The following is a 10,566-nucleotide window of genomic DNA, read 5'->3' as shown; positions in this document are numbered from 1 at the left end:
GTCACCACGCCCTCACAGAAACAGCTGTATAGCAAACTGTGTGGGGTGACTGGGCTGGCAGGGCGGTTAAGGAAAGACGACCAGCAGGCTACTAGGGCAACCAGGCCGCAGGGGGGGCAGGCAGTGAGGGGCAACCAGGCCAGCAGGGAAACAGTTGGGGGTGATCAGGCCAGTTTGGGGGGGGCAGTTAGGGTCAATCAGGCTGGCAGGCAGAGGCAGTTAGGCATGATCAGACTGGCATGGGAGGCAATTAGGGGCAATCAGGCAGGCAGGCAGGTGAGCAGTTAGGAGCCAGTGGCACGGGAGTGTGAGAGGGATGTCCAACTGGCGGGTCCAGCCCAATCCCTGGGGTCCCCCAAGGAGTCCCAGATTGGAGAGGGTGTAGGCTGGACTGAGGGGATTCCCCCATCCACCACCACCCCCCATGCACAAATTTCATGCACCAGGCCTATAGTGTAACTTATTATATAAGAAGAAGAAATTTGAACACAGACATGAATATAGTCTATGCAATGTGAAGATACTTAGGGAGAAGACAAGTCACAGAGAAGGCATCCTGAGAAAGAATTCCCTCACAGTTCTCGGAAGGAACCAAACTTGCTGAGGGCTTACTCTCAGACTTATAGCCTCCAGAACTGTGAGAAAAGAAATGTTGTTTACACCACCCAGTTTGTGGTACTTTGTTGTGGCAGCACTACCAAACTAATAATGCAATATTATAGGGATCTTTCAATGAGATCAAATGAGTAAAATTTTAATATGCACCTGGTATAAAATAAACTTAGTAAATGGTATTTGTCATTATTGTTTCTAAAATATAGAAGATATCATGATTAATGACATATTCTTTTCTACATGATTAATCCTCAAAAAAATTCAATGGCAATATTTTAATCAATCCCCTTTTCCTCACATTTCCTACAAATTTATTATTGCAATCAAATGGTTAGTTTTGAAACATACAGATTAAGCACAAACATTTTCTTGCATATAAATCATATAATGATCAGATTCTGCATTTTCTAAAGATTTTTGGTTTTGTACTCTCTTTTAATTTATTAAGATATATTTTTATTGATTTCAGAGAGAAGGGAGAGGGAGTGAGAGATAGAAATATCAATGATGAGAGAGAATAATTGATCAGTTGCCTCCTGCATGCCCCATACTGGGGATCGAGTCCACAATCCTGGCATGTGCCCTGATCTGGAATTTAACTGTGAACTCCAGGTTTATAAATCAAAACTCAATCACAGCCTTTTAGTTTTGTACTTCTGATCATCTTTTATTTTCCTAGTTGTGACTGATTAATACTTTTATTTAATAATTAAGGTTGATACTCTTCAAATTCTTTGTTTGGTACCATGTAGCTTTTCTTTACTGAGCAACCCTAAGCAAAATTTGTGGGTCTCTTCCTTCTTCCACTGAATTTACATCAATATTTAAGGCAAATAAGAGACTATAAATCTTTAAAAATCTCTCTTGAAATAATAATTATGATTTCTATTAAAAGTGACCTTGGAATTAATCTAGTCTAGTTCTTCTCCCTTTATGTTACTGAGAACAGAGAGATTATATAATTTTTGTCTAGATAGAAAGCGAGTCAGGTAAAACCATTCCTATTGTAGAAATCTCCAGACTTTCATTCAAGAATTATTTTTAAAGGTGGTATATTTGTTTTTTTGTAGTCCTATGCTTGTTTTATCTTACAAGATTGGCATTTTGCAAAATAAAAGGTTTTTTTCCTCTTTTCCCTCTTTCAGCAAAATTAATTTGCATTTTCCTATATTTGTGTAAAAGGATCTACCTTAATTCAAATTAATGGTATAATGTATAGAATAGTTCTGTCTTTGCGTAGAAAGATCAGACCAATGAGACCCCTATCGATTCCAGGAAATACTAGCTCATTTCTTAACACTGGAATATATGCATTTATTGCCACAGAACCTGTTAGAATATGGTTTAAAAGCTGTGTCACACCACTTGACCACATTAGGGAAGAATCGAAGTAAAGGTTTATGTACCGAGGCAAACTCTGAAGTAGCCTAAAGTCATGCATTTGCATGTGGAGCTGGGGTGGTTTACTTTTAGAGGCAACCAAGGTCATATCTGGGAACAATACAGTATTTATGGGTTACTCATAAATAGGTGTTTAAAAGAACTATATAGGCTTTAAGGGAACCATATATGTCAGGGTTCTATGTATTCTTCTGTTACTCTGCTAACCATTTATAGCAACCCTAATTATTTATATAATAAAAATAGGGGCAAAGCACAGACAAAAGCAGAAATAGAAGAAAACAGTAGTTATTCAACTGATAAGTTTGTTCCAGGTCTTTCTTCCTAACATGGCCTCCTTTCTATAGGACCACTGACCTTTATTATTAAGATCAAATTCAGCTCTATATCAAAAGCCAGTCCTAAACACAAACAGAAGGGATCTAAGAAACTCCACACTATTGCTCACTGTTTTCACTGATATAGTTGGTTTGATCCAGACCATGAGCCACAGACCTAATAACTGGGTCCCTGCTTGGTTCCTCTAGTTAACTCTTGACTTATACCCATGTTTACCATGGGCTTGTTCTTTAGACTACCTAGTAGATTACAGCACTTCCAAGTCTGAAAAACTACATTGTCCTTGCCAGGGATGATGGTCCTTGGCCCAAAATCCAGATAAATGATTATCTCTGGCTTTTACTGATATCCAAGGCATCCTGGATCTCTTGGCTGTGCTCTGCTGTCAGTCATAAAGCACCTGCCACTTCACTTGGTGATCCTTCTGATACTGGCTGGTATCTTTAGTAAACTCTTACTCTGTGTTATACCTTTTATATTAGTGGGTCCTCTGCAGATACTTTTGTTCCATCACCTTCACCTAGCTCATGTTCTAACACTAGCCACTCTCCATATTACACCATCTTCTCTGTCCCTAATTGGGTATTTCCATGCTTTGTCACTGATTCAGGTAAAAGATCTATAGTGTACCTAGCTTCCAAAAGAGTCTTGAACTTGGAAGTGAAAGAAAAATACACTAGTACACCAATGTTAGAATTTTAGCCTCTCCCTATCCTGTCACCATGACTACATGAAATGTACAGAAACTAATGTGTCATTCACACACCAATAAGAAGAAAGAAATATTCGATTATGCCATGGTAATAAACATCTCCAAGTATCAGTGCTTTAAAACAAACAGAAAAAGGAACATATTTGGGGTGGGGATGGGGGTGGGGTTGGTAAGGAAGAATCTACTTACTGTAGTTATTCTGTACCTGAGTTTCTCAGAGAAGCCATTAACCCCTATGGCAAGGGAAAGATAATATTTTTTCATGCCTCACACAGGTCATTATTTAGTTAAGATGTGACATACATACGTTTGCTCACAACTCATTGACCAGAATTAATTATTTGAGCCCACATAACCTCAAAGAGGTCTCCAAAATGCAGATTACCAAATGATTTGAATGGGGAGAACTGCAAATTTTTGTCAGTAGCACTAACAATTCAGCACTAATAATTCAGTGCCCATGCTGTGAGTTATTAGCACCAAACCCTGCCTGTGCAAAAACCAGGAAGCACGGATAAAGAGACAAGGAAGAAAATAAATGTTGAGTAATCAGAAAATGAAATATAGCAGTGGCTGCTGAAGTGGTGCAAGAGACAGGAAATAAGAGTTATAGAGACATGAAGCATCTTTACTGACAGAAAAGCAGTGGCACCAAAGATTAACAGCAGCCACTTGAAGAAGTGAAAGGACTGCAATCTGAAGGAAGCAACAGGCCAATTCCTCTATGCCTCAATAGTCTTCAAAGTTAGCATTTGTTTATACTTTGCTAACTCATGTTCCAAAAAGCTAAAGTCTACTGGGAGATCATACCATTAAGAAAATGCTAAATTATATTCATTTCACTCTGTTAATAAGATAAGTTAACATATTCAATGTCAAATCTGAAGTATTAATGTAATAGGCTTACAAGGCAACACTGGTTGAAGGAATGGAATGGGAGTGATCTCTGGAATATAGATGAGCTTTCATTTCATATCAGTGAAGTGCGAAGAGACATATGAACTCAGGATATTGCATGTAAAGTGATTTTTCCTGGAGAGATGGTTTAGAATTTAAGAGTTTCTGCTTCTACTTACTTATTAATTCACTAGTATTAATGAATCACAAATTTTAAAGTCACATCAGAACATCCTGACAGGGAAATCTTCAGCGGCCAAAACATGCACAGCATGTCTATAGTACATCTGAGAGTTTGCTTTAGAAAACTTTTATTTGGGGACTTCATTACATTCCAGCCAGGTGACTTTTTAGTTTCTGAGTTGAACCAGTCTTCAATAGCTTGATGGAATTCATGAACATCATATGAGAAAGCTTCAGCTTCTGGTTTACATAAACTTGAAAAATAGATGATGAATTAAATTAAATTTGAAAAATAACTTGATGATGACAAAAGAAATTGGAAGAAAAGATATTTTTAGGAAACACATATATATGTATATATACATACACACATATATGCACACAAATATTTTTATATATACATATATAGAATTTTAGTCTCATAAATATCTTATTTAATAAAAAGTTTATAAAGTAATGAAAATTAAAAAAATTACTCCCTTATTAAAATTAAAATAAAATTATAGTGAAGACCAAATAATGTGAATAATGTTCCCTGATCCAATTCCAACAAGGTTGATGGAAGAGAGTTTCCTCATACCAACAAAGAATTCTTAGGCACCAGGAGGGTGTCCAAGGATTCAACTCCATTCTGACTCTATCTTCCTGGAGATAGCAGTCAGATTCCACAGCTAAGGGTTCAACTGTCCCCACCCGTTCCCTCTGCACCAGTTACAAACCCAGGTTATTACTGGGCTAATGAGCTGGCAATCTATAACTTTGAAGTTCCCATCACCTTGTCATGGGATTCAACTAATTTGTTAGAACAGTTCCAAGAACTCAGGAAAACCAGTTTACTAGCTAGATTATTAAATTATTACAAAATATAAAGAATATGAATCCAACAGCCAGATGAAAAGACACATAGGGTAAGGCCCTGAACCAAGTTCTCTCATCAGAGAGCTTGAAGGCTGGCATGGTGACACACCAAAGTTCTGATTCCTCAATGTGGAAGCTTTTTAAAAAAGGGAAAAGAAGCAGTCCTCCTGGGTTTTCACTGGAGCATCATCAAAAATAATCATGACTGACTCAACCATTGGTCATTGGTTGAATTCTATCTCCAGCCCCTCTCCCCATCCAGGAGGTAGGGTCTGGTATAGGGTGGTGGTAGGATGGTGTAGGTGACTAAAAGTTCCAAACCTCTAATCACCTGATTGGTTCTCTTGTCTACCACCACCCTGCCTTCATTGACATAGCAAAAGGGACATTGAGGATTCTCTACATTTATAAAAGTCTAAAGTTTGAGGAAGCTGTGAGCCAAGAACTGTGAATGAAGACCAACTACCCTATAAATTACAATACTGGGTAATGAAACAAGTAAAAGTTGGGTGTTGGCACATTTAAATGTAATACATTTTAAACATAGTGATTTAAAATTCAGTAACATTAAAAAAAATTAAGTACTTGCCAAAAATCTCTGTCAGATTTTAAGTACCTAATTCTGATGATTTATAGAGTTTAACAAATAAGACACATAAAAAATGTCAGCATGTAAGTGTACAACAAAATCATTATTTCAATTTTGCAAGTATAATTTTGAGAACTTTCCAAGAATCCGAAAGCCATGTGTTAGAGCTTTGTAATTTCTCTATAATTTGACCAATTCACTAAGTAGAGTAGTTTGAAAAATAGCCATTGAATGATGAATTATATTGGTGCAGCTCCTTAAGAAAAGTTATGGTTTACCTGAGCCATAATTTATCTGAGTGAACCCTGCATTATAAATCCTCTCTCCATGGTGAAAATTTGCTTAATACAATGTTTTATAGAAAAGCAGAGGACAACCCTGAAACTCTGATGCCTTCCTCTCTATTTGGACCTTTTTCTACACATTATCCTAGGTACCTCATATTCCCAGAACATTTTCACTGCCTTAGGATTTAAGCAATATTGCCTTTCTAGAATATCTCTTCTCCATTTCTTCCATCACTGAAGTCTCTCCTTTACAGCTCATATAAAATTCTATTTACTGTCCTTGTTTTCCACTATGAGCTCCAATAATCTTTATATTATGAAAAGCTTTTATCAAGGTCACTGATGAACCCAGGCTGTAAAGTAAAAAGGACATAAAATATCCATGCATCTGAGGAAGAACTATGTTGGATATGCAGTTCTTAGCATAATGTCTAGTATAATATGTATGCTCTGTACTCAATAAATAACAAAATAATTAATCCCACTTGCTTATATAAAGCAAGATTCAAATTTATTGAGGATATTCTATCACAACTACATTTTTAAACCCTCTTCCAATGATATGTATCCTCATTGATGAGAGAGAGAGAGAGAGAGAGAGAGAGAGAGAGAGAGAGAGAGAGAGAGAGAGAGAGAGAGAGAGAGAGATTGGAGAGATTGACTAGGGATTGAACCCACAATGTGCCCTGATCAGGAATTGAACCCACAACCTTTGGGTGTACCAGATGATTCTCCAACTTTGCCACCCAGTCAAGGCTCAAAATTAAATTTAAGAGGGCTGCTTCTTTTTCAGAAGTAATAGCTCCTTTTGGCAAATTTATCACTATGTGTACACTAAATTGTAGAAAGTGTGGACTGATAGTGCATATAAATTTAGAATGTTGTGATTAATAAATAAGTTATTGAGCATTTTCTATGTATTGGTGACTTGCTTAAAATGTCTTATTCTTGATTCCTGATTAAAAATAAACTAATCAATTTCCTCCTCAACTAGACTGGTGAGAACTTCACCTTCTCTCCCATTGGATGTCCAATTCTATCCATATATGATTATTGATGAAATATATAAAAGGCAAAGAAGTTGACACAAAGTGACTATGGAATTACCTAGGACTTAATGAACTTAGAAAATTTGATTAATTACAATAATATCAAAAGACAATTTTGCACTAAGGATATTTCTTTTGTCAGTTCCTTAGGGATATTTTTCATTTCCTAATTTAAACTTGGAGGTTAGTTAGTAGAACAAAGAAACCAAAAAATTTGGGCAAGCCTTACCTAAACCTGTTTTATCTCATTGATTTTCCAAAGGCAACATCTGAAGACTAGCCTATTGGAAATCATGACTACTGTATTTTCAAACTATTTTCCATCTAGGACTCTATAGTTAAGCACTTTGGCCATAATTTGTTGCCAACCATCATTCTATCATAAAACTTACTGACTGTACTCAGTCTTCATCAGGCAACAATAACCTTATTTGATTCTAATCTAATTATGTTGTATACATCCAAAAGTTCAATCAGGAATATTTAATTGTTAATAATCTTGGGTTGTAACCAAATCAGTTTCACTTAGCAATATTTAATATGAAGAATGCCTTCATTCCAATCATTGCTGAGTAAATATCTGATAGTGGTTTAAATTTAAACTGTTAATGCAACAGCTGGTTTTAGAAAATATCTGGTTCAAAGCTCTCATTTTCAAACAAAAGAACAGAGGCTTAGAGAAGTTGAGCTCACTCAGTACATTTACAGGCATGTGGTAGAACTAAGAATAGATGGTAGGTTTTCCGAACTCTTTTAGTTCTGCAAGTAGAGTAGTCTCCCTTACCTGCCTTTTGCTTCCCATGGTTTCAGTTACTGGTGTTCAATGTTAGTCCAAAAATATTAAATAGAAAACTCCAGAAATAATTAATTCATACATTTTAAATTTCATGCTGTTTTGAGTAGTGTGATGAAATCTCAGACCACTCCACTCCATCCTCCCTGGAAAGCGAATTATTTTTTTGTCCAGAGTATCTATGTTGTACATGCTACCTATCCACTGGTCACGTAATAGCCATCTGAGTTATTAGATCAACTACCAACGTATTTTGGTGCATGTATTCAAGGAGCCCTTATTTTATGTAATAATGGCTCAAATGCACAAGGTTTATGATACTAGCAATTTGGATATGCCCAAGATAAACTATAAAATTATTCCTTTAAGTGTGAGTACATTACAATGTATTTTGACAAATGGAAATCACATTTGTTTATTATTTTTATTATAGTATCCTATATAATAAAGAGGTAATATACACAATATGGCCACCCCCATGTGGTCAAAGATGGCCACCCCCATGTGGACACAGATTGGCTGCCACAAGGTGACCAGCTGGGGAGGGCAGTTGTAGGCGATCAGGCCAGCAGGGAAGGGCAGTTGGGAGGGATCAAACCTGCAGGGGAGGGCAGTTGGGGGTGACCAGGCCTGCAGGAGATGGCAGTTAGGAATGACTGGGCTGGCAGGGGAGGTCAGTTAGGGGTGACCATGCCTGCCAGAGAAGGCAGTTGGGGTGGGGGGGAGAACCAGGCCTGTATGGGAGGGCAGTTAGAAGGAACAAGTTCTACAGGGGAGGGCAGTTGGGAGAGACCAGGTCTGCAAAGGAGGGCAGTTGGGGGCAACCAAGCCAGTAGGGGAGGGAAGTTGGGGTGATCAGGCCAGCAGGGAAGGGAAGTTGGGAAAATCAGGCTGCAGAGGAGGGGTAGTTGGGGTGACCAGGCTAGAAAGGGAGGCCAGTTGGGGGCTACCAAGCCTGCAGAGGAGGGCAGTTGGGCTTGACCAGGCCAGCAGGGGAGGGCAGTTCAGGGCAACTAGGTCACCAGAGGAGGGTAATTAGGAGTGATCAGGCCAGCAGGGGAGGGCAGTTAGGGGCAGTTGGGTTTGCAGGAGAGCAGTTAGGTATTGATCAGGCTCGCAGGGGAGTGGTTAGGTAGTGACTAGGCTGGCAGCCAGAAGCAGTTAGGGGCATTCAGGCAGGCAGGCAGGCAAGCATTTGGGAGCCAGCAGTCCTGGATTGTGAGCAGGATGTCTGAGTGTCCATTTAGGCTCAATCCTGGTAGAATCGGGCTGAAACAGGCAGTTGGACATCCCTCAAGGGGTCCCAGATTGGAAAGGGTGTAGGCTGATCTGAGGGATACCCCCCAGGCACTAATTTTGTACACTGGGCCTCTAGTATTGTTATAGTTGTTTCTTTTATTATTAGTTATTATAGTTAGTCTCTTACTGTGCCTAATACATAAGTTAAAGGATAAGTATATAGTATTTTAGGCATCTACTGAGGATCTTGGAACATATCCCCAGGGATAAGTAGAAACTATAATACTGATTTTAAAAAAAAATTTGGGTGCTCACTTCGGCAGCACATATACTAAAATTGGAACGATACAGAGAAGATTAGCATGGTCCCTGTGCAAGGATGACACGCAAATTCATGAAGCGTTCCATATTAAAAAAAAAAAATTAGTCACACCATACTTTCTAGCAACAAAGTTTAAAATAAGTTATCATATTAAATGACAAAAATATGATCATTTAAAGAAGAAAACTGTGAACAGATATTTTAATTTCTTACATGTACTATTTTCAGCTATACTAAAAAAAAACAAATGCAGGGATATTAAGTGAACAGTGAAATAGAATGCTTTTTGCTTTCATGATAATCTTTAGTGTTTCATGATTTTGATATTACTGTTTCAAAAAAGAATTTAAGGTGAGGTTATGTTTAAACTGACAGTTATTAAAATATGTATATAATTTTCTATTATAACATCAATAGAAAAGGCTGGTCTCTAAATGTTGATGGTAAAGATTTAATTGTCCTTATAAATAAGTTTCTGAACCATGTATTTCTTTCCAACTTCATAATTGTACTAATATAAATCTTTGTATGTTATATTTCAGAGGTGTATCTTAAGATCATTGTTTCATGTATGTTCAAGATGTGCAAGCAAAATTCTATATAATGAAAATATTCTTATAGCACAAATGCATTAAATAAACAAGTCTTATATGGCTAAAGACAAGGTAAATTTAATTGAAATTTTGATTTTCCATTTTATTTATAAACATTTATCAGCATTAACATGTTTTTTTTGGCTTCAGCAGTGTGAATAGTTTATAGCAACCATTGAAAAAGTCTCATTTCTTTTCCTAATTGGCAAGTATCAAAGACCCTAGATAGTTCTTTTCCTTTTGAAACTTTTATTTTTAAGGAATAAATATAAATGTGTTTCTTTAATGATGCACACAAACAATTTAAAATAAGATTTTAAATTGACAAGGAATAAGGCAAGTTATTGGAGTTATGCAGAAAGATTGAACAGAAAATAGGCCCTATCATAGGTTAACCTAAATGGAGCTCAGGCTCTAAAACAAATGTCATTGTTATGATCACTGTGAGCTTGAGCAGATACTCAATTTCTGCAATATAATATAACCCAAGTATTGACAGTTAAGTGAGCATTTTATAGTAATCAGTATACCCACCATAGTAGTTTTTGATTTCTACTCAAGATAGAAGTTTCCTCTTTCCATGCCTGATAAAAACTGAAGTAAGTTAGTCCAACACTGAGAAAAGTTTGCTAATACGTTGGGAGAAAGAACCATATTGGGTAATGACAAATACAAATACTTCACCTGGA

The 10,566-nt window shown here is 37.1% G+C and overlaps 1 non-coding gene across 1 annotated transcript; it reads left to right on the top strand.

The window, feature by feature from the left end:
* Nucleotides 1-9,269: 9,269 nt before the first annotated feature.
* LOC118724984 lies at nucleotides 9,270-9,376 on the top strand. The gene has a single exon (XR_004989752.1). It is a non-coding gene; the product is annotated as a U6 spliceosomal RNA (small nuclear RNA).
* The last annotated feature ends 1,190 nt before the right edge of the window (nucleotides 9,377-10,566 follow it).

The sequence above is a fragment of the Pipistrellus kuhlii genome, unplaced genomic scaffold (genome assembly GCF_014108245.1).
Source record: "Pipistrellus kuhlii isolate mPipKuh1 unplaced genomic scaffold, mPipKuh1.p scaffold_m20_p_2, whole genome shotgun sequence".
NCBI classification, from domain to species: Eukaryota; Metazoa; Chordata; class Mammalia; order Chiroptera; family Vespertilionidae; genus Pipistrellus; species Pipistrellus kuhlii.
The sequence above is the reverse complement of the archived record's forward strand: the minus strand, read 5'-3'. Positions and strand labels throughout refer to the sequence as shown.